This window comes from Cygnus atratus, chromosome 4 (assembly GCF_013377495.2).
Source record: "Cygnus atratus isolate AKBS03 ecotype Queensland, Australia chromosome 4, CAtr_DNAZoo_HiC_assembly, whole genome shotgun sequence".
Classification (NCBI taxonomy): Eukaryota; Metazoa; Chordata; class Aves; order Anseriformes; family Anatidae; genus Cygnus; species Cygnus atratus.
In genome coordinates, this window is record NC_066365.1 from 71355533 (window position 1) to 71380104 (window position 24572).

The 24572-nt window shown below is 47.5% G+C and overlaps 1 long non-coding RNA gene across 1 annotated transcript; it reads right to left on the reverse strand.

Moving 5' to 3' along the window:
- Positions 1–10787: 10787 nt before the first annotated feature.
- On the reverse strand, positions 10788–23274 carry LOC118248477 (uncharacterized). The gene is made up of 4 exons (XR_004778759.2): positions 23100–23274; positions 14903–15294; positions 11911–13416; positions 10788–10876 (listed from the first exon to the last, which is right to left on the reverse strand). It is a non-coding gene; the product is annotated as an uncharacterized LOC118248477 (long non-coding RNA).
- Between the last annotated feature and the right edge of the window lie 1298 nt (positions 23275–24572).

Consider the following 24572-nt stretch of genomic DNA (forward strand, 5'->3'; position numbering starts at 1 on the left):
CCTTGAAGCAGTTTATATGCATACACCACCTACGCGCTCCAGCGCTGCCCTGAGATTTACGGACTGCACATTTGTACGTGTCCCGTTCAAAACTAAATGCCATGACCTCACATAAAACAGCAATAATCAACTATCAATAATACTTTGGGAACTGGAAAAAAAAATGGAAAGGAAAGCAAAATTCTCATTCTTAATAAAAACTGGTGCTGTCAGGAAATTGAACCTTCTGTTAGCATTGGTTACAGGAGCCAAAAACATCGCTGCTGAATGTTTCTGGGGAGCATATGCTTTATGTAGCTGAAAGATACTCTTCTACATCAGGCCTTTGTAATTGCACAGACATGGAAAAATCAGGTAGAAATCGTAAAGATTTCCTTTTCCTCTGGTAGCTAATCAGCCCAGGATGCATTTATGTACAAGCAGAGGGCTGTCTCCATCCCAGCCCCTCTCCTCCCGGATCCCCAGGATGCAGCCCGAGGTGCAGTTCGCTGACATTTCCCTAATGAATCAAACCATTTGCTCCAGAATTACAAGATGTGGGGCCAACATTTTCAAAAGCTGCCTTCAAAACTCTGGCAGCAATTTAATGTGGTCGTGTTTCCGAGTGCAAAGTTCTTCATGTATGAATGCTCGCACTCAGGGTTTATTTGCTTGGACTGCACCGACATCCGTGTGGGGAGCGTGAACCCAAAGTTTTCCATGTGCCAACTGCTCGTGGGGGAAAATGGGTCTAATGGTTTAGAATACAGATAAGGACTGATTTGGAGATCCTGAGTGGTGTTTAGAGCAATAGAGCAGGGAGTGAGTTAGAGGAGGGTACAATGAGCCATTTTTACAGTGACTTGAAGCGAGCCCAGCAGTATTGCTACGTTCCCTACATCTCCCGTTCCTTGCACTTCACTAAGGGGGTGAGAAGTGCCTTTCTGTGCCAGTCTGGGAGCGATGCAACGCAGAACACAGTGCACAGGTCCCAGGGGTGGCCTCAGACCTGGACACAGCCTGGTCACATCAGCATCATCCAAAAACCAAGACTAATTAGTCCTCGTGGGAGCAGAGCAGTGCTTGGGCTACGGTGCTCACAGGGACGAGATCAGGAGCTGAGTGGGGACCTGCCCTTTGGGTGCACTAAGCCTCGCAGACTGTGCCTGGGGACCCCTAACACCTCATCTGTTATGCTCTGCTTGGAAGGGAAGGGCCACGGCTCCACCTGAGCACGATTTTTGCACTGTGCTTGTAATTCTTAATTATTAGAGACATTCGCTGTCTCAGATGCATGGAGGGGGGGACTGTGATGTATCGTGCACACAATAAGTGCAGAACAGAAAGATGCCCCTTACCACAGCCCCCCCATAAATCTACCCCAGCTTTCCACCATCCCCACTTTTTTTTCTATTTTTAAAGAAAAAATAAATTTAATGCAGGAAAAAAGAAATAAAAAAAAAAAAGAAGAAGAGTTGCAGCTTTTACAGGGGAAAGTGTGCTTGCTCAGGAAGCATGAAATTAAAAGCTCTCAGGCATGTGTTTGCCCAGCTCCACGCCGCCTGTACCTTGCCAGCTCCGCAGAGGGCTGGGAGCTCACTAATTCCCTCCATGGCCTCATCCTGCAAGCACGCAGCCCCACGAGCGAGGCTTACTCATGGAAACGCTATGCCTGCATTCCCGGCCGCGAGCGGCTCGGGAGGGACCTGCTGGTGGGCGCCCGGGGACACGGCTGGCACCGGCCGAGCCGTCAGCCTGGCACCGACGGGAGGGCTCCAGCAGCAGGGCAGCAAGCCACCCAGCTCGGCCGGGAGCATGGGATCCCACGTGCTCTGAAGGACACCCTCTGGCCGTGGCCGAGGCCACACTTGGATGTTTTCTGACAACTCAGACAGCAAAACCTGCTCTTGGAAGAAAGGGGATTCAGGCAGCTCTCAGCAGGCTGCTGAGACACATCCAGGAGTATTACTGGAACCAGCTGTCCACCCCTGTGTTATCAGAGCATGTCCTGAGCTGTATTTCCCTTTGGAAAAATTCATTTGCTGTACATACCACGGTCCCCTCCAGCAGCCTGCAGGTGCTCAAGGCTGGGTGCGAGACACACAGAGCTGGCTCCTGCCTGCTGCCCCCCCAGTAGTGACAGTGCCTTGCTTGGTGCCCTGCTCCTCATCCTCCCGGCTCAGACTCAATGGGGCAAGCTGGTCTCTGCTCCACCGACCACATCTCCTGGGGCAGGAGAGGACCCCATGGGTCCGGAAGCTGCGGCACCTCCCGGGATGCCCAGCTCGGGTGATCCCCATGGGAGGCTGTAGGCCACATGTTGTGCCACATGGTTGTAACCCTGACCCTCCTGTGCCCCACCGAGCACCCTCCCTTCCCCTTTCTGGTGGCTCAGTGTGTGTCATATCACGCTTTGGAAGAGAAGAAAGCTGAAGGACCTGCTCTTCTCTGGGAGCTGGGGCAGCAAAAGTATGTGTGCTTGCTTTCAAACCCAACAGGTTTTAAAAGGTTTGCCCCCACTGAGGACAAATGCCCCTGGGACTGAGGTTTGTGCCCATCACAACAGAGGCTGAGGTACTTCCCAGGACCCCAGAAATCCCCCAAGGACCGTGGTGACCCCCCCAGCACAGCCCCAGCCGTATCGGTAACGGTGTGCCAACATGCACGTAATGCCTTCCAGACTCCTCCGGTTTGACTGAGCCGTATTTTGACATCTCGGAGAAAACATTTTGCAAGATGCACAGTTAAAGCCTCTTTCAAGCCGAGATGTTGTGGAAAGCGGCGCGAGCTCTCCAAGGCACTATCTCTCTCTCTGCCAGCTGCTCTGATGAAAGCTCCCTTTGCAGGCCAGAAGATAGAGCAGGGAATAATACATTCCTTTAAATAGCATCCTAGCTGGCTTGGGGAGCCCACGGCCATTTTAACTCACTTATAATTTGCCCGTGGTTCAGCCCTCTCTTCTGCTCCAGGCACCGCGGCCAAGCAAAGAGATGGGGAACCTTTAAAATGGCATTAGCTGGTCCACGACCATCCAGGGAGTGCTTGTGTCCATGTCCTTGCCTGAGCAATATTGCACGCTGCACTGTACCTACCCTGTAATGTGCTGCTCAGACCTTAATTACCCAGAGGTAATTGGCACGGGAAGACACTGAGGTCAGCAGAGGAGGCTTCATTCCACCAGGGACGCATCTCAATGCACTGATGGCTCCCCTAAGATGTGGCACTGGCCAGAAAAATACTCCCCTAACATCTTCCACGTGATGTTTTCCAGAGGCAAAGCCGGCTAAAAAGGTCCCTGAATGTCCTCTTCCTTCAGCCCCGTGCAGCCATCTGCGAACCAGCTCAGTGAGAGAGTCAAATGCTTGGGGCCAATGGGGGGAACTGAAATAATTGAGATTTTAAAAAAATTACAGACCCCATTTGCAGCATGACCCCAGAGCATTTTCTGTATAGGAAGAGTTATTTAGAGTAGTTCCCAGTCTCCCACTCCACAGGAGATTTTGAATGAAAACTTAAGATTTAGTGGCACAAGACTCCAGCTTAAATTAAAAATAAAAATTAAAAAAAAAAAATTGGGGGGGGGAGAAAAATATCAAAAAGTTAATTTTCTTCACCAAAATCTGAAATTCTTCCACAAAGAAGTCATTTTTTCCAGTCCCCAGAAAAAAAAAAAATCAGCATTTTTCTGCGGGCAATTTGTAAATGTGGTGTTCAACTTCCAATAGTCTTTCTGCAGAGCCTCCCAGCCCTCACTTTGCTGCATCCATCCTCTGCATGCAAGCTCTCCAGGACAGGGCAGGTTTCTCTATCACACAGTTCATAACTCACCCTGCTCAGTGTTGTTGTTTTAATCAGATTACATGACTGATGGTCAAACCAAAGGTTTGGTATTACAGAAATATTTTGCGGTGCTGTAATATTGTGAGCCAAATGGTGTCAACCAGCAGTAAAGTAAGTGTCCTGTGTTTTACATGACCATTTTAGGGATTATCCCTAAATTTTTTTCTGGTGTCTTTCTGTCCTAAAAAAGAAAGAATGTCTTCCATTCTGAAACTCTACAGAGGATATTTTAAATAACCCATCTTGGCATGGCTCTATTTGTTAGCTGGTCTAAAAGGTTTGCATCACATAGATCTGTAAGCAATATATTCAAGTTCATCATAGAGTATTGGGAAAAAAAATTTACATCCTCATGAAAGTCTCGGCTCCTGTGTGACAAGTGGATGGCACGTGCTTTTCTTAGCTAGTAAGATCTGTTTTCACTATGAGCCTTTACCTTGGGAGAAAAAAAAAAAATCTTTATATTTGCTTTACAAGGAGAACTTCGGGCCAAAATCTCCTTTCCTGTCTTATTTCCAGAGCTTGGGAATGGGTTAATTTGCATCGAGCCAAACTACAGTCAGGGTTCCTCAGACCCACAGCACAACCCAGTTTGATAGAAACCCATCTCTATGTTGCGTTTGCAGCACAAGGAGAGGCCATCGAAACAGCTTTTCATGGGTGCTGAGCTGCTTCCACACCCAGCTGCAGCCATGCTGAAGAGGACTTTGGGTTTTTAACCAAAATATTCCAGTTCTCCTGGAGATGGTGAGGACAGGTGGCCTTCCTACACTCCCCAAACTGAAAATGCAGCAGCCTCAGCATTTTTTTATTTATTTTTTCTGTGTAAAGCAGCCCTTGGGTAGCTTTTCAACGAGGACAAGCATCGTGCTGGGTCACCGGCGCAGCACAATGGGGAGCAGGACACGCTGACAGCAGCTGCCTCGGGGTGAGCACGACATGGTGGCCACCTCCGTCCCACACACACTGCCACAACAGCTCCAGGCACGGACCTGCTGCCGTGGTGCCACCCTCGCTGGCAGAGTTTTGCAGTGACAACAGTGGGGACATCTGCCTTTGACTTTCTGTTCTGGACATGGCTGTGTCAAAATCCAGATCCAGAGCAGCTCCGTGCTTGACGATAAGTAAAGCTGAGGGCTTGGTGAAGGCTCTTGGAGAAATGCAAACCAGCTGGATTAGGTACCACATCTTATAGCCCTTTCTGTCTCATTCCCTCAAATTACACATAGATCACAACTACTCAGCTCCATGCCTTGCACCGAAAGCCTCCATTCACCCCAGTTCTTTCAGTTTTTCCTTACTTTCCACATTATTTTCACCTGTCTACTTCTCCCCCCATCCCACCATTACCCATGAGGTGGTTCAATCTTCTTGCTTCTTTCTCTCCTACCCAAGGAAGGGAAAGACAGAACTGCTGCAACCAAGGAAAGGAGCCTGTTATCCTAGCAAAGCCTGAAGTGAAGGCGTATTTCTGCTCTGGGAGGGGATCGTGCCAAACCAGTGCCCCGACATGTTTGTTTAATTTGGGTATCTTCCCATGGCACTGCATTCAGCCACCTAAGCCACTGCTGGCTTCGCACACTCAGAGATGGCACTGCCATAAACGCATACACACACCAAAGCATGCTCAACGTGGGGACACCGGGAAGCAGGAGGGAGAAGAGGAGCTGCGTGTGATGGTGCTCTCACCCTGGGCCCGGCCCTCAGATGAAGCCTGGTACCTGCAGAGGTCCCAGCTGTGGACCCCACCAGGCCTCGCCATCCCCTGGCGCTGTGAGAGCCGCCCAGGAGCACGCGGGCCGTTCACCGCGGCAGCCTGCAGCCCAGCGAATTAAGTATTCAGCAACCACTAAACTCACAAATAGACAGTAGGCGCCAGAATCCTCAGCTGCGGCTCCTTGGCCTACACTGGCTTTACGCTGATTTAAGCCAGCTGAGGATCCGCGCCACGGGGCCAAGTCCTGCCGGCCTACCTCAAGCTGATGGCTAGCTGACGTGACTGATGACTAAGATTTCCATTTAGCCTAACTCAAAGCATGAGCAGTGCCTATGTAGTGCTACCATTGTTGACTCCAGCCTTTTGTCTCAGGCTGTAACCGATAGGCCTAATAACAGAAATCATACTGCATGCATTCATTCACCCTCTTCGCAAACAGCATGTTATTGAGCTCAGTGGTGAAAAGGCATGCACAAACACAATGGGGCTGGGATTAAGCCCAGCTGCATTACCAAAGTAAATACTTTTGCTGCTGACAGTTTGTCTGTAGGGATTTGGAGAAAAGTTTTGTGCATCTACTTAGGCAACATATGGTTTTATTTTCCCTGTTAACAAAAACAGTAGTGGTCAAAAGTCAACACCCTCTGATGACTGTTCGGTGGCCAATGTGGAATGGACTTGGTGGTCTAAGTCCAGTTCCTTACATGTCCACATTAAAATGATTCTCTTCCTGCATTCCTCTCTCACTTGGCACTGTGGTTTACAGGCTCCGCAAGGAAGCAGAGGGGTTTTTGAGGTTAATCTCATCTGTCCTCCTTCCTGACTGAAAGCCATTGGTGACGTGGTTTGGGTTAAGATACCTTGCTCGCTTCTTTAATTCTCCCGCTGATGAAAACCCGTCCACAATCTGTTTCCTTGCAGCCTGAAGAGAGTCAGAATTAATCCGCATTAGCCGGCGGCTGGGGCACGCCAGCTAGTCAGACTTCTAAAGCAAACATAGCGCTGATGAGGACGAGGATCATGCCAAGAACACAAATGGTCTGAATTTAGCCCTTCATCTCCAAGCTGAACGCATACAGTTCTCCAAAGACCTCTGCAATACTCAACCAGCAGCTGTTCACCTTCGTGTCTGAAATTGAGAAGAAAATCCTCAAGGGCCTGGCTTTATATTTGGCAACAACTTCAGTGGGGTAGTAGAGGGTAAAAAGTTGGCTGAGCTTCCATTGGTGCCCATCTCCCACAGCTCCAATGAAGGTACTCGCAGATACTGGCACTCAGCATTGTGGGGAAATAAAAAAACAACCGCTATCAAACCTTCCTGAGCTGATTCACTTAAAAGATTTTAAAGCTCTCAAGGTGCAAACAGGTCTTGTCTACACTGAGGTAATGAGAGTTACAGCAACTAGAGCTGCTAACACTTAGCATCTGCAGGGTCAGTTAGCTAGAGCGCTGCGCAGGGGTGTTAACTAGACCCGCCGCATGAAGTAATTGTTTTTAAGGGAGTGCATCCAAGCTGGAACACAGCAGTGCAGAACATGCACACTCAGACAGGTGTAATCCCAGGCACAGTGGGTGGGAAGGAAGGCTGGAAAATCACAATGAAGAAGCCAAGAGGTGTTGTGTAATCCAGATGTCCCTGCCAATACGAAGGTAGTTTTATTGAGGGCCAGATCCCGTGCGATGCCCAGTTACTCCCACAATGTATTTACCATCCTTGGGATGCTACCGACAACTCAGGAAGCCAGAGGTCCGAAGTATTTTGCAGGGGATGCTCAAACCTGCCCAGGGACAGCCCGCGACGGGCAGGCAGCCAGGGCTGGAGGAGCGAAGCCAGAAAGAAAAGATACTGGAGCTCAGGTTGACACAAAGAGCCCATCGCAATCCCATGCTCATGCAGGCACCATCCACGGAGCAGAAGGGCAAAGGCAGAATTTTTTTCTGTTCCTATGAGAGGAACGTCAGTGACAACAAAAGCTTATCTTAATGGGTTCCTTTCTGAAGAAATTTGGGGGTTTTCATTGAAAAAGCAAAAACTGAAAAATGTTTGGTTGCTGGCAATCAAAAACTGGAAACTTTTTGGCCACAAACCAAAACAGTTTGGGGTTTCTGGTTTTTGGCTTTGTTTTGGGATTTTGCCAAACTCCATTGCCAAAAAAAGTGCACATTTTTCAAGCTTTTTCTTTCTCAATGAAAACCCCAAAATTGTTGTTGAAATTGGACATTTCCCACAGAAAATTTTTGATATTAAAAAAAAAAAAAGACATTTTCGGCAGAAAGAATGTTTTGAATGAATGATTTCATCCAGCTCTGTAAGCACATCCCTTGGAGGGACTATCACACACACCCTCACTTTTATCTCCTCTCCCCAGCTCACTTTTCTCACCCACGGGACTCCAGGGCTGGGACCATGGTCTGGTTTTGGCCACCACGTGGCCAAGTTTTACAGACACAAAGCAGCCGTGCTGGCCCTCCCAGGGACAAACAGCTCTGGGGTGGTTATGGCTTCAGCTTTTCCTGTGAAATACCAACTATCTCTGTGGAAATCAGGATACGCAACAAAAGAAAATAAGTATCTGGAGTTTAGATTCAGCAGATCTTGTTTGGACCACACTGACATTTGGGCCTGCGGGTCTGGGAGATGGAGGTGCTGGTTCCTGTCCTCCAAAACACCCCAAAGTCTATCCACAGGTCCATTGGTGCTGCTGACCCTCGGTCCCACAGAAGCCCCACAAAGTATGGGGCAGATACAGACTGCATTAGTATTTGAGGTTTGGCACATAAAAAATGGACAGGAAAAATCAAGCATTACGAAGTTCTGATGCAAGCACAACACTCACGACTAGAAAGAAAATGGAGAACTTTCAGACTTTTCTACCCCAAGCACTGAACTCGGAGATGGAGCTGAAGATACAGCCAAGCAGTGACCCGTCTCAGGACTGGGAAGGTGTTTGCACCCCATCCCCAGGGATCACTTACACCTGACCCAAGGCTGAAACCAGAAACTGCATGAATGTGATGGAAATCTGGACTGGAGTCTGAGTGCCAGGGTTTAGTCTGCACTTTTATGAGGCGGTTCCAAACTACAAATCTCAGCTGCCTGAAGTTCTGGGCAAATGTGAATTTGGATCGCGTTTTGCATTTCCCTTTTCTATCCAATCCTCCATTAAAATGGCAATTGAAAGGACCGTTGTTTGCCTGTTAAATCTAGGAGATCTTGGAGTCTTATAACAAAGTAGAACCATCTTATGTCTGCCTTTTTTTTTCCTGGAAATATCCTCTTTTCTTGCTTTCAAGGTCTGTTTGGATGTTTTCTTTGGCTGGGACACTGATTCAGGTATCTTATATCCTTGCCACAGCCAGGACTCCTGTAAGGAAGGTCAGGAGAAGGAAGGCCAACAAGGGGAGGGCAACCACGCACGTTGGTGGCAAGTGAGAGTGTGCCAGGAGGGGAGGGAAGGACAAGAGTCTCAAATTTAGGGACAAACGGGGTTGCCACACAGCAAAAATGCTGGCCTGGAGGACTTTGGGCGAGACATTTGGAGGGGATGGCCAAGATGAGAACCACCAAGAGGAAGGGGTGGAGTTGGGCAGGTTGGAGAAGGGAAGGGATAAGGGACAGATGGGAGAGGAGGAGGCAGGCCAGGGGCTGGCCATGAGGAAGACAGTGCCTGTCAGGGGCTGGGGACAGGCTGGGGACAAGGAGGGTCTGAGGGATTCTCTGTGTGGTTGGTGAGGAAGAGGAGCAGGTGAGGTTTTGCTTTTTGGGAGGGCGCATTTGGACCTCACACTATTTTAAATCTGATTCTCAGTAAAGTTTATTTCAGCCTTGTCATGGTGAAATGCTGCCTGTCAGCTGAGCTGTGGTTCCCAGCATTGTGCCCTGAGACCAAGGCAAGCAAGGGAGGGGGAATACATTAGCTTAAATCTCTGCAAAAGGTTTCCCAGCGGCAGCAGGCTGACAGCAGAGGCACTGTGACTGCTATTCAGCTCACAGCATGCTAAATCGTGCATCTGAACACTCCAAATGCAGAAAAGATGCTCTGCCATTAATACAGACCGAGAAACAAGATAAAATGCCAGCACAGGATGGTTTTAGAGGCCCCCAGGTGCAGCTGCTAGCCTGGAAGGTGAGCTGGGGCTGCTCATGATGAAAGCCCCACCAAGAGAGGTGGGTGAAATGCCAGGTAGCCCTGGGAGAGAAGGAGCTGTTTATATTGGTTTAATCTGGCATTTGAACTGCAGTGTCCTTATAATAAACCATGCCCCAGAGCGGGCATTATTTGGATTTCCTCAACACCAGACAGTGGGAAGCCCATGAAGGGGAAACTGAGGCAGGGCCAAGGTTTGACCTGCAGCTGCATGAACTCCTTTTGCAGACTTTTATTGGGGCTGCTTTCATCCATCTTGTACTCACACAGTTAAGAGGATCTAGGAAGCAGCAACCCTTTTGCTTTCCAAAGCTGTTACTCAGGAAAGGACTAATTAAGTGGTGGTGTTATTACAGCAGGTCCTCCAGGCTCCGAACACAACCAGCGGCGATTAGCCAGGCGTCAGCTACTGGGCGGGATTTCCCACTGCCCAGCTGTGTAATTATCATGGCAACTAAGCCAAAATCATTTGACAAAGAAAACCAGCTGCGGGCTGTGGGGCTGGGAGATAACATATGTCCAGCAGAGAGAGAAACAATAACATCTTCTCCTCTGTATTTCTCCAAAAGAAGGATCAATTAGGACAAGCATGCCACATTCCTGCAGAGGAGCAGATAGAAATATTGATTTCTGGGGAGCACCTAGAATAAAAATCAGGGGTACAATACGATTTACTGCAGTTTTCGTGAAGAATTCAACATTCACCACCACCTTCCTTGCATAACAGCACTGCTAAAGGGGGAGGATGGATGCTGTGCTGCACTGCTTGGAAATCTGGACCCTGTGCTGCAGCATCCTCCCTGCCAAGAGGGGCTTTAGCATCCCAAATAATGCACTTAGCTGGAGTTAGAGTGGTGGAAAAGCTTTGTGTTTTTTTCCTGAAAGAAAATTTCTGTTGTCTGTGACCTTGTGTAACCTCCTGCCTCAGTTTCCCCATCTACAAAATGACAGCAGCCGTGTTATCTACCTCACCGGCTGTCTCAGCAGTACTGCACAATGCCTTCAGCAAACTGGGCAGAGCCTGGACAACAGCTCAGAGGCTTTCTTCTGCCCCGTTCTGTACCACCAGGTGCACTTTCAAGAGATGTCCTTACCTGTCGATGGTCGCAAGGTTTTAGTTTGCACATTAAATGGTCATTAGCCTCTCCAAAGTGGTTTCTCCCTCACAGGTGCCTGCCAGCAGGGATGGATGCTGCACAGGAGGGAGTAAGAGAGACAAACTGGGCTGCCAGCACATGTGGGAGAGGAGCTGGGTTATTTGGGAGAGCTTTGTGCAGCTCCTTGCCATGGGCCAGCGATGCATTCAGTAGCTTGGCCATGGCCAGGACTGCAGGAGGGACTCACCCAGACCTCCAGGCACAAAGGGTGGTGTGAGAGGCTTGGAGAACAAGGACAAAGTGGAAAGCCAACGCTGTCCAGCACAGCAGCACAAAGGTATCTATTTCTGTCTATACGTAGCAGTTCCCTACCCAATTCCGAATTCCTATCAGCATCCAATGGTATCTCTTCACTCCCATCCAAATTTATTTGGAGCAAACCCGCTCCCTTCCTTCACAAAGCCAGGCAGGACCTTTTCAATAGCTCCCTAATGAACACTGTTTGCCTGGTGGAGCCTGTAAGCAGGGATAGACCTCACTTAATCCACCGCACGAGGAAGTCATCGCTTTCATGAAGGTCCCAGCCTCAGCCTCTAACTACATCCTCAGTGTCTGTGTAAATCTGCCAACCATTAGCAAATGGCTTCTCAGAGGGCTCTTCAACCTGCAAATCCATTTGCAATTAAATTGCCTGACACACAGCACTTGGCCTAGATGAGTAACGAAGTGTGTGACCTTCCAGCGATCAAGCATTGCTAATATCTCAACTATTTCAAATGTTTAATAACTTAATTTAATGCAGTGAGAATGATTTGATTGAATGCACAATATCTGTAGCAGCTAATTAACCACAGTAGCCCAGAGAGGTCTTGGACTTCATACAACCTTTCAATATAATTACAAATTTTTAACAGCAAAATGAATTTAAATCCAGCCTGACACAGCAATCCATCTTCATCTCCAGATAAAAGGTAGCACACATGGAATTAACATTTAAACAAAAGCCATGGGCGAAGGAGAGAGACAAGGAGCATTAGCAGATGTGCCAAAGGAATTACTATCAGCGCTGTGGGAGGGGTGGAGGAGAGCATTGCGTTGTACACGTTGAGCTTACAACACGGCTACTCACCTTGCTGGCTTTGAACATAATCCGTGAGTTTAGACTTTATGACAAGGACAGCGACGGGCCCTGTAGGTCTAACTGCATCTCCTCTGGAGGACCAAGTGTATTGGGACCAGTGTCCTCCTCCAGCACATGCAGCATCACACGCTCTGGCAGGAAAACAAATATCCCTGTTTTCATTTCCCAGCAAAGTGTAGCCAAACATGACAATCCCATTCTTCCGTGCTTGGGCAGGCAAGGAAATGGTCTTCTTGCTCCCACCTTGCAGTGTCCCAGAGGAACCCTTTGCCTCCTGTGAGCCACGCCAGGACCCTCTCCTGGAGTGTCTCCTCTCCCATTTTCCATGGGTTATGTGCTGTGGCTTGCAGGGGCATGAGGATTTGGGTATGGAGCTGGCAGGATCAGGAAGTTTGACTACACTAGTTATAGCCATGGCAGTGATGAAGCTGGACTTTAGGATGGGACTCGTGCCTCCTGATGTGGTGTTTCAAGTAGTTCAAAGGAGTTGGAGGTGTCTGTCTCTCTGTTGGCTGTAAAATACATCAGATGTGTGATTCATGAAGGGAATAGGTTCAGGTCCATCCCAAGGGCAGAGCAGCTCTGCGCACAAGGCTGTTGTTGGCATTAATGGATGTAAGAAGTGGCCTTGGGTCACCTCCTTGCAAAGTCCTGCCGTTCAGTAACATCTGACCTGAAAACTCGAAAACCACAAGGCACCCTCCCAGCCACCTCCCAGGTAATAATAACAAGAGGGGAAAAGTATATTTGGAGTTTTAATTTGCCTTCTTGGTTTGAGCCTTCCACATTCGCAGCCATGAAGGCGAGAAGCAGATTTTAAGTGAAAGGTGAGATTTCTCCTCCAACAAGCAACTGCCTGCCCACAGCTGCCTTTAAGCTGCCTTAGAGGCATTTTAAGCCTCTCTGGAGTCTGTGCCAGTGTAAAGCCGGTGCAGTTAATTTCTGTGGAAGTGCTCCCAATTTACTCTGGTGGAAATAAGAACAGGATTAGACTGACAGTAAAACAGATAAGAAGACAATGAGAATAAAATACAGATGTCCTACGATCGTGATAGTGAGTAGCATTAGTGGATATTAGTAGCTCTGAATAAATAGATAGGACACAAAAGAACTATTTGTCATTGATCTTAAGAACCTTTCAGATTCCTACTTAGCTTGTATCTGACAAAGACTTTTTTTTTTTCCCCAACAGTTCATGAAATGTTTCTATAAATCTGTCCCATGTAGAGCTTTAATTCCTGAGTTCAAAACCAGGCTGACTCTGCCAAATGTGATAGCATCAGCTGGTGGCGTCATTTGTCATTGTTACAGGCAAATAAACCGGCGAGTTAATCAAAGGGGATGAAAAATGAGGTGGCTTCATTCTCCGGAGTTCTGAATCCGATTCCTTCTCCTTTCTTCCCACCAGTCTGCACCAAAATGCCAAGAGCACCAGCTGGCCAAAAGGCACTTGTTCAGAAATCCTTTGCAGACAACATAGAGCCACATTCTCAGCTGATAAAATCAAGGACAAACAGGAAGAGATAATAGTAAGTAGAAGGCAAAGAGGGAAAAAAATAAAAATAAAAATAAAAATAAAAATAAAAATAAAAATAAAAATAAAAATAAAAATAAAAATAAACTCTCTGGACAGTGCAGCTAAAGCAGATAAGCAATCACCATGGCTGAGGCTGCACAGCAGCCCGAGGTCCGTCCCATCCCTTCTTGTCAAAGTGACATGAGGGCTCCGTGGAAGAGCAGAGCAATGAAACCTATTGTTTTGAGAGCGCCACAAACTACTGCATAAGGTAAGCAGAGATCAAAATCTGAATGAGTCCTGCTGTTTGGGAATCGCATTTGTCAGCAATATGTTGGCTGGAAGCTCAGATTTGGGCTCCTGCTAATCCTGCACATATCCCAGCCATCAGGTGCTGGTGCCTGTACAGTCACTGCAGACAGAAGCAGGGAATTGTTGCTGGCAAATCCTTGCTCTGGTTTTTAGCAGCCTAAAAGCAGATGAGAACATAATGGTTTTTGGTCAAAACATGATGAAACTCATGGGTGAATTCCCCCAGGCACTCCTGCAGCGGCCAGCACACACAGCAAGGAGCTAGTTGGAGGGAGGGAGGCCATGGAGAGCTCACGCTGGCACCTTGCCCTGGCTGGTGTCAACCACTGTCCTTGGTGGGATTGGACCTGAACCTGAAGTTAAGGACCTTGCAACATAGGAGGCAGGAGAAAAAACAGCTAGAGCTCCGATTCATTCCCAGCAATGACAGCTTTGGAATACAAATCCTGACACCTGCCTCCACAGGGGTTTGTCTCCTCCTTCGATCCCTTTGCTGGAAAGACAGGAACTGTTTAGCAGATGGAGACCTAATGTATTTCATGCAGTAACTCCAACTGGTGGAGCAGGCTCCATATTTCTCAAGGGATTCAGTTAAAGGGTTTGCTTACACAGATACCTAGCTCCCCTGAACCACCATGGAAGTCTGTGGAGATGTACAAGCACTCATGAATGACCACAGCAATAGGTTTGGTGTTTTAGCTGCCAGTGTGAATGTTCCTGGCCTGTTATAGAACTGGAAAATTAACATATAAACCTTTATACGTTGCTATTGCCAATATCTGCCATATAGCTGACCTCAGAACAGAGCCCAGCTCTCCCAAGTCCATGGCCAATGCCAAAACGAGCATCTCTCCTCATTCTGAATCTTTTGAAGGCATCTTCCCACACTTTCTTTTTCCCCTTCATCTATCCCACACTAACTCCCCTAGAAAACTATGAATCTAACCCCAATAATCCTGAGCTTACAAGAATTTGTAGAGAAGTGGAAGAGCAAGAGCAAAGCAAGGTCTACACAGCTCTCTCCTTATCCTCCACCTAACTACCCTTAGTCCAGCCACAAATACCCCCAAACCTTGCACACATAAGAGTTCTCACTCCACCTTTTTCACTTTTTGAATGTTCTCTCTCTTCAACAAGAAAATCATACTTTACCTTGACCTAATCTTTTTTTTTTTTTCAGACAGGATCAGAACTGAAGAAGGTGGGGACCAGATATTTCTCCCCAGTCAGCTGTGATTCCTTCAAGCTTCTTCTTTTTGGTGTCTCCACATCCAGAGATGAGCAGGTCTGTAGTGCCCAGGTGTTGTTCTCCTGATTAATGTGTCAGATGAGGCAAGGTGAGCTGCTGAGCTTTGTGCTTTGAGACGCCAGAAGAAAAAGCTGTTTTCTTCCTCAGCGTACGTGGAATAGCTTCCTTTATAGGTGTGGAAGAGGTGGAGAGAACAGAGTGATATTCCCTTCACTCATGGCTCCCGTAGCTTTTAGGAATTTTATACTTTCTCCAGAAAAGCAAGTGGGGACTTACCCCAGAACCAAACAGCAATCTGTAAAAAAAAACATAATGCTCATTTAACACAAGCAAAGTCCCCTCTCCTGGGGTCTGATCTTATGTTCTCTGAATTTGACCTGCTGTCCACTAATGTGTATGAAAACCCCTCCACAATGAAACATTTCTTCACAGGTAATTATCTTAATTTTTATTACACAGGAATTCCTTTTCCTGTCAGACGGGTTTGGGTGAGCGGAGCGCAGCTCATGGTATCTCCAGTTCCTTTAGCAGATATCACGGTGGATGATCTCACAGAATGTGCATTTCCCTTCAACACATGTTTCAAAATGGGACCACATCCCTACCGATTTCCTGCAGCCTGGAAGGAGGGTGCATCTGATTTGCCCTCCAACTCAAGAACAGTGGCCAGACATACTACAACTTTCTTGGAAGTAAAGCATGACACAGAAGAGAGAAATGCCCTCATAATAAGCAAGTGGATAGCAAACAGATGCTAGAAGGAAGGCAAAAACTGCAAGAAAGCAGCCAAATGAAGGAAATTTGGAATAACAACTGGTACAGAAGCATGCTCCTGCACATAGGACACATGACTGGGATGTCTTCTGCTTGCCTAAAATCAGCAATCAACATGCTAGCTTAGTGCATACAATAAAGACCTTTTCTAGCAGTTGGACCCAGGATCACCTACAAGGTTCAAGATCACCTCTTTTACCATGAATGAGAGATCCTGCTGCTGACCATCTTGACCTCATGTCTATGAGGACAGTCTTCATATCCCTGCATCTGACACCGCAGAGCATTGGTCATGGTCTCAGACCCCAGTGCCATGTGCCAGTGGATCACTACATCGGCATGTTCCTGTTCTAAAAGCAGAAACCAAACCAAAACCAAGCTGCTTCTTGCCAGAACTCACAACTCCATCCCAGGTCTCATGACTGCTGGAATCTGAGATCCTGGAAGCAAGTCTTATACCTCTACCTGGAAAGAATTCCTTGGTGGAGAGCATCCCACCCCATGCACCCATACAAGAAGAAAAACAGCTCATGTTTTCATTCAGCCCTACCAATGAGCTCCCAGCCACGCTGAAGAGAGCCATTGTGGAGCCACTGCATTATAAAAGATGTTAAGACCTCTTCCAGACCATAAAATATGCAACAAAACAGAGTGCCAAATACCAGTCCTTTCCATGGCCCAAGACAAAGAGCCGCCCTGCAAAGCATTAATCCCCACAGCTGCCTTGAACTATTCATGTCTCTCGGCTTTACATAAGGAGCCATTCCATTCTGGCTACCACTCTCCCTGCAACAGAGATTTGCAGAGTCTTTAAAACAATTAAAGGTCATTCTGTGAACAGGGAACCCAAAGATTTGAACGGGAGACTGTGACTTCTCAGTAGAGAAGGCCAGACTATTTATTTTCAGCAGAGAGTAAATTTACCAAAAAATGCCGTTATGATTGTTCCTCCCTCACACACATCAACACCCCTTTCTTTTATCTAATAGCTTCATGGTTAGTACATTCAGTTAAACTGTGAGGGACCCTGCTTCAATTTCCTCATCTTCCTGGGGCTGTCTGAATTCACATCTCCCATCTTCCTCCCCAAACCACCAGGCTTTGGGACAGAGCTGCACATTTAGGCGTTACAAAAGCAGCTCTGGGCAAGACATACTCACAGTCCACATCCAGACAATGTGCCCTTCGAGTCACCATGTTACAAGATCTCCAGTGGTATTTTTCATTTTCTCTTACTGACACTGTTCGGCTTTTCACACATAAACCTGAATATTTGGAAACCTAACCTACAGGCATGAGACAGTCATGGTTTCTCCCTTTTTGGCACAAAAAGAAATTTTAGGGTTTCACCATGCTGTGTGCAAAGCTCGAAGAAGTAGATTTGAGGAACATCCTCTGTTGGCTATCACGTAGCTTCATGGTGGGACTGATTAGAGATGGGATTTTGAAGCCAGACCCTTCACCAACTGAGGAGAAAATGGAATCTAAGTTTCTTCACTGTGGGCAAAATCCCCAAAAGATGGGCCTTTGGATATAAGGCAACTGCTTCTTCCACACAGATACTTGGTTCTCTGCTTTCTCCACAAAGGCCTGAAAATGAAATGTTTTCGTTTAAACCAAAAGAACATTTGGCTTGACACAAGAATGTATTTTAATTTTGTTGGGTTATTGAAAGAAAGCTAAAAATTTTAAGCTTGGCTGGAGCAAAACCTAAATTTTTTACAAATGTTTGGTTCTGTGACTAAGGCCTACAAACAAACAAACAAAAATCTGTTTCTCACAGCTCAGCTTCTCATCCCAGTTAATGGGTTCTCTCCAAACCACCAGTTTTCTGTGGGTCTGAGATGCCACCTTTGTTGGTTTGCTTATTTGGAGGCTTGGAGACCTCTGCTTAAAAGCAACTAGAAGAAAATCTCCGTTGTGACAACAAGTCTGTGTTTCTCACACACACACAAAAATACATTTTAATCCTTCAGGTGACATTTTATGACATAATTTCTAATAGCAAGACTCATTCCACCAGCAGCCAGGCCTGTGCCTCATGTATTTTAACTCAAAATGAGGTGAAGTGAGAGTCCATGATGCTGCGCTTCAGCTAGGGTAGGTCGCTTAGAGGGGTCCCAATGGCAAAAGGCTCTCTAGAAGGCAGGTCCCCAGCTGCCACCCAGCATGGTCCCTCTGAGGAGTAATTGATTTGCCCAAACCTCTCCCCAGTGTGCCCAGCTGGCACCTTTGGATGAGCACTGAAGCCTCCTGAGCCAAAAAATAAAAAACCACTAAGAGCTGGCAATATTGAGCCAATATGTCCTTCTCTGTGAACTGCACCACACATAAAAATGAAGCTGATTTTGCAACACCCCATGCACACACCCTGGAGAGGTCTGTGGCCTGTTTTTCCCAAATGCCAAACATCTGCCATTTTCCCCAGGGCCCGGAGTGACAAAGTTCAGCAGTCTCCTGGCCAGCTTAAAACCAGGCCACAGGTGACCTCTGCAAACTCTTACAGCGTGCTGTCAGTGCAGACAGAAGCAGGACTCAGGGCTCCTGGCTGTCACAAAACCACACGGATCCAGGCTCTTCAGCCATCGGCGGATTTTGAAACAGACCTTGAATGACACAACCCTCTTCACTTGTAGAGTCCCAGTGGTGGATGAGAGCTCCTGGCCCTGGGCAATGTCTTCTGGGGAATAAGTAGGAAAGAGAAATAAAGTTGTCTCATTAGTGGAGGGGCTGTTTTTCCCCACCACTCCAGTTCCTGGCTGTTTTCAAACTCCTAAGAGCTCCAGTGCCCTTACTTAACAGCCGGCCTGCTTGTTGACCCAAAATGGCTCGGATAATTACAGATCTGTTGGGACTGTGAGAGCTGCTGGGTGCACGGAAACTTGTCTGTAATGAGCTGTTGGTTGTGAAAGCATTTTCACTCCTAAGTATGTGAATGAACTGTGTGTGGGAGGGATTCGGATCAGTGTTTTTCCAGTTATTATGGACTTTACGATCTGAATTCTTGGGTAAGCTATCGACAGAAAGCTGGACACAAGAGGAAAAGTTCATGTTGGTGAGGGCTCATTCCATGCCCTACTGGGGTTAGAGATGGTGTCACCCCAAACAGGGGTTATTAAACACAGTCACCCCAAACAGGGGTTATTAAATGCATGCTGTCCTATACCTTCATGTGTTAGCGTACCCTACTGCAGCAGTCAGTCAGTAACATCATGCAAGGTAACCTGGTCTTAGAAGGGAGCCACATTTACAGTTATACCCCAGCAATTTGGGAAAAGCTCCTTTCAGAGTCTTCCTCCAGCTATATCAAAGGGCTATTCAAAAGAGTATATAAAAAAGCCTAACAAACCCCAGAGAGATATATTTTAAGATACATCAAAATGACAGGTGTTGAAGTTTACAGATTAATTGTTTCAACAGTGAAGCCAGCTTTCATGAAGACTTTTTCCCTTTTCCTCTACAACACCCACACACACACTGTCCCACACTGGTTAAGATGTGATGCGTGCACTCGCCACACAGCCTTGCCCCTCCATATCCTTCCTCTCCCTGCCATCAGTTTACACAAATCCAATAAAATTAATAATAATAACAATAATAATAAAATCTATGAGCTCACCTTGCCTTTGTTAAATCTGGTTGACCAAGTGATTCAAGAGGGATGAGTGGATGGCAGAGAGGATGCTGAGGAAAGGGAAAGGACCAAAGACGGTAGAAAACCAGGACAGGTGGAAAGATCCCTAGGCTTTGAGCTGGCTACCAGTTAAAAATCACAGGCAGTGTTCGTTGGGGCGGACTTGTGTATTTCTCCTGCAACAGCCTGCTTAGCAGCATGCACGTTAACACTATTGAAAATCCTGATCAGGACATATTTCATCAATATTTCACTGATTTGTACTAACCAATCTGAATTTGCAGGGAAGAAGACTTGAACTGTGTTGAGCTACAAGCCCAGACTCAAATATTATTGGTAAAGGCACTGGAAATCTGGACCAGCCTTTGAAACTATGGATAACATACACTTAGGTAGCTTCAAGCAGCAGTGCAAGCCTCCTGGGCAGGGTCAAAATCCTGCTTCCACCCAAAAGCTCAGTGGTCCCCCATTCCCCTGGCTAATTCTCCAAGTGGTCCAGAAATGCACCGCCCAAAGCCACTTTTTGGGGTGAACGGGGCTGAACCTCCAACCACCACACCGCAGCTCCTCTGGCTTTGGGGTTTGGCTGAACACCTGCCAGCAAGAGACTTCTACATGCTAGCATGAGATAAATACCATTGAAATACAAATGCTAATGCCCAGCAGGAAGCATGCAAGGGTGTAATCCACATGGATTTTTTCACCCGATCACAGAATCAACCCCAAGGTAAAGTTCAGCCACAGAAGCTCAGTGTGGAGAACATTTCAGCCATTCAGGTTTCATAGGGTATTTTTTTTTCCCTCTCCTTCACTTTACCTGGGTGCTGCCCCCTGTTCCCACCTCTCCTTGTTTTCCCCTTCCCCAGTCCCGTCTCTCAACTCACCCTTCCCTCACTTGGGAGGTAAATGGGAGGTTTTGCACCAGTCTTTGGTGCATTCCCAGGATGGAAAACCACAGCAGATCCCAAGAAATGGGTTCTCCCTTCCCCAAAATCACAGCCAGCCTCCTTCAGCAAGGAAGGCAGATCTGCCCCAGGCACTGCAGGGTTGGGGATCTGAGCATCACCGAGGAACTGCTGCCCCGACACCACTCTTTTATTGCAATGTGCCTTGTGCTCAGCAAGCAAAACCCTGCAGAGTGGTTTGGGCACGATGCTCGTGGCTGCTGCTTCTGCTACCGAGTGCTTGGCATTGATCTGGTGATGCCGCCTCGCCGCGACAGGCACTGCCATGCAATTAGACAAAAGCACAATGGAGGGAGTCCTAGATAAAGAGAAAAAAATGGGGAGATCTGGCACACGGCCGGCTGTTCTCTTCCTTTGTTTATAGTACGTATGAGAGAGAAAGGGCGGAGGAGAATGCAGGGTTTTGTGTGTGTGCAATGCACGCGGGTCTCGCAGCATTTATTAGGGTTAATGCGATGATCTGCGGTTTTACATTCTGTTCTTCCCCGGATTTGGGAACGAGTACATGGGACAGGCAAAACGCGGTGTGACGGGACTCTAAATCTCTCTCCAAAGACAATTAACTGCTATGATTATTCTCTAATAATGAGTTCATGTTTGCGAACGGGCCCAACCACAAAATATGCTAAACACGTTATCGTCAGCCCCGAGCACGGAGAAACCTGATATCGCCTCGAAACACACCGGGTTCCTCACCACAAGGAGCAGCGCTCGCTTTTTTTATCTTCTGCCTTGAAATTTCAGCTTTTTTTTTTTTTGAACTGTAATTGAATTTCAGTCCTGTGTGTGTGTGTGAAGAAAGGAAACACTTCTCTCAAGATTTACTGCATGTCTGTTACTGTGTGGGCTGTTTTGACTCTGCAGCGTAGCAGAGACCAGGCAAACCGCGCGCTATTGGAATCGGTTCAAACTTTTACAGTCTTTCAAATTGGGGCTGGAGCCGGAGAGGAAATACTAAAATCCTGTATATACAACTTCTGTCTGTGAGGGGGAGAGAAATTCCATGAAAATTAAGAACTCAATGATGTATAAATTTATATTCTGTTTAAAGGGCGGGTTGTTTTTTTTCTTTTTTTCTTTTCTTTTTTGGGTCTTTTTTTTTTCCTGTTAAAGAAACAATTGAGCTCTTATATAAGGATATCCAGGATCTTTAAATAATACTGGATCCTGCGAGCTGATAGTAGAATAGGGGTTTGATCTGCTTAACCAAGCCATCTAATTAACTTGTGAGCCAAGCTTTCTGAAGGCAAGTCAGTTCAGATGTGTCGCTCCCAAGAAAGCCAAACCAATTTCTTTTAATAGCGTGTTGTGCTGTGAGCAATTAAACTGGATTCTGCAATCAGCAAGCCGGCCGTGTTGTCCCTCCTGGCCACTAACAGCCACCGGTGGGCTACAGTCCCCGGGGACATCCCCAGCAGCCCCTGCCCAGGAGGGAGCAGCAAGCCCCCCGGAGGAGAGGATTCAGGATGCTTTGAGCACCCTCTGATGGTTGCATAGCCTTGCCCCAAAGACTCTTCCCATAGGGAAAAAAGAAAAATAAAAATCAAAGATGATAACCTCATCGTGGGGTTTCTTGTCCTGCCAGCATGATGCCCTGGGGCAGGACTGGTCCAGCTGAAGCACAGCTCTGGTTTTGGAAAGCCGGCCGCCGTGACCTACCCTCGGTGGCTTTCCAAAGGCATCTCGCAGCTTCCCCAGCTTCTGCGCACGGCTCCCATCCAGAAGGAAGCTGCTCTAACCAGGACTATTCCCATCTTGTTCCCATTATATTTTTATGACTGTCATGTGGACAGGGGAAAAGGGGAGGCGGGGAGGGCGGGTGGGAGACAAATAAGAGAAAAAGAGAAGCAGGACGTCAAGTTCTGCCTGTGAGGAGGGAGCTGACAAAAACGCGATGGTCAACTCCCTCTAGCACAGACTTGCACACGCTGAAAATCTGAGTGAGCAGACAGCCTCATGATGGGAAGGACCAAGTGTTTCCCTCAAACGCAGTTTTGCAGCCCTTCTTGCAAGCTAGAAGCTACAACCTCAGTCTTCTTTTCTTCTTCTTCTTTTTTTTTTTTTTTTCTTTTTGCCTGGGCAATTTGCTCTCCATCCCACAGGTCAGGAGAAAGTAAGCACAGCAATTTGATAAATTGCTTTCTGCCTGCCTGCAAACCCTGGTGCAGCTCCAGCAGGATGCTCAGCACATCCCCGGCTGATGCCACGTGTGGCTCGGGGATGGCTGCAGATTGTCCCTGACTGTGCCACAACAGGGACACCACAACCATGCGGGTCACGGCACGTCCCAGAGGGCCCTGGCACCATTCACAACTCATATCTGTGGGGTCGTGCACCCCTACACATGTCCCCAGAGCCTGGCTGGCCACCAGAGAGGGCCAGGTGTGCCCTGTCCCCACATTCCTTGTGACAAACATCTGACCTTGCTGAGCAACATCACAAAATGGGATCATCTTCTTCCAGTAGGGATCCCTCAGCCAGTTCCTGCTGGTGTTCACAGCTTGCAGTGCTGTGGATCAGCCCCAGGATGATCCCTGGCGCTGGAGCTCATCTCTCTTACCCCACATCAGTCTCCATGCCACCAGGTTCGGCGCTGCTGTGCTGGTCTCCTTTGGTCTCCGCCCTCCATCCATGCACTAAAATGTTTCTGGAGTTTGTCATGGTGTCAAAGGGAAGAAAAATGGGTATCTCACAGAATTTGTCAGAGCAAAAAAGAAGCTTACTAACCTGGTCAGGGTATCAAAGGCAGAACTGGAGACTTCTCATTCAGCTGAGAAATAGGCAGTGATGTCAGGACTTGACCTCAAAGGAAGAGACAGATGAAAAGGGGAGTCATCTTCTCCAAGTACTTCTGCTTACAAAAAAAAAACCTGCACTGAAAGCAAGCTCTTTCTGCAGCTGATCCTCACTGCCATATTTCTTTGAGTTCTTTGTGGACACCTCTCCTTAAATCTCCATTATCTCCTGAAATAAACGATGGGCAGTTAACGCCTTTGGATTAGGGTACAGACAAGGTTCAAAGCAGCACATCAAGTGCAGAGTGGTTGCATCCAATGCTCTTACCTCTTACAGCATGACAGCAAGTGGATACATAACTAGGGTGGACTTTCCAAGTACGCCACATGTTCATCAATATTGTTTCCACCTTTCCCCCTGTAAACGTCATTTTCATCATGGAAAGTTTTTGACCACACGCAATCCATCAGCCCTAAAATGCACATCACAGTGCTACATGGACCTGCATTTTTCTCCCAGGGTTTCCACTTTCTGCAGGCTCAGGAGGCGCAGCCAGGCTGCATCCCCACAAATGTACCACGAGAACAGGTTGCAGCCAAAAAGGAGGCCTCGGGACAGGCAGCCAGGTGGCAGTAACGAAGCGGGGCAGGAAAAGTAAATTACATCTACCACTTTCAGCAGCTTTTCAGTTCCATTTGACAGACCTGAAAAGACTTTCGTTTTCATCAACAGTTTCTGCAATAGAAAAATCGCTCTAAGGCAAGGACTCATTGTTTCCTTTCTTTCTGCTGAGTGATGACAGATCTCACTGAAGCCCTAAGTAGAGGTGGAGTAGGAGACCCACATAAATACAAGCTAAAATGCAGCAATACTTCCTTCCCGTGGAATACCGTCAACTCTAGTAAATTCTGCAACACGAGCAGCTGGGTCAGAGGCAGAGGGAACAATGATCAACACAGGAAGTGATTGCTGGCATTGCTGGAGAAGCGCCTGCAAACCCAAAGATTGGGGTCTCCTGCAGTGCTGTGTGTGTGTGCTGAGTCCATGCAGTCCCCAGAGGGTCTACAGGCCAAAGAAAGAGATGATGAGAAAGAAAAAAGAGGTGGAATAGCTGCTGCAGGGTCACCTAATGCATTCGTGGCAAAGCCACCCTCTCCATCCCTTGACCTGCTGCCTGGAGGCCTGTGTAGGCACCAGAACAAGTCAAGGATGGGCAGCCACCTCTCGTTCCCACAGTTTGTGCCTCTTCTCACACCCACACACTCCATGATGGGTGGAGAAAGCCATCTTTTCAAAAGCCATCCAGAGGTACAGAGTGCAGCACCCCTCCAGCTATGGGACTTACGGTAGGAAGAAGCACCTTTGAATGGAAACCTCGTGGTTTGATCTCATGCTTGCACCAACTCTTAAATGTCTTAGGGAAAAAGTAGAACAGTTTACTTCGGAGCTTCTCACCAACAGGCT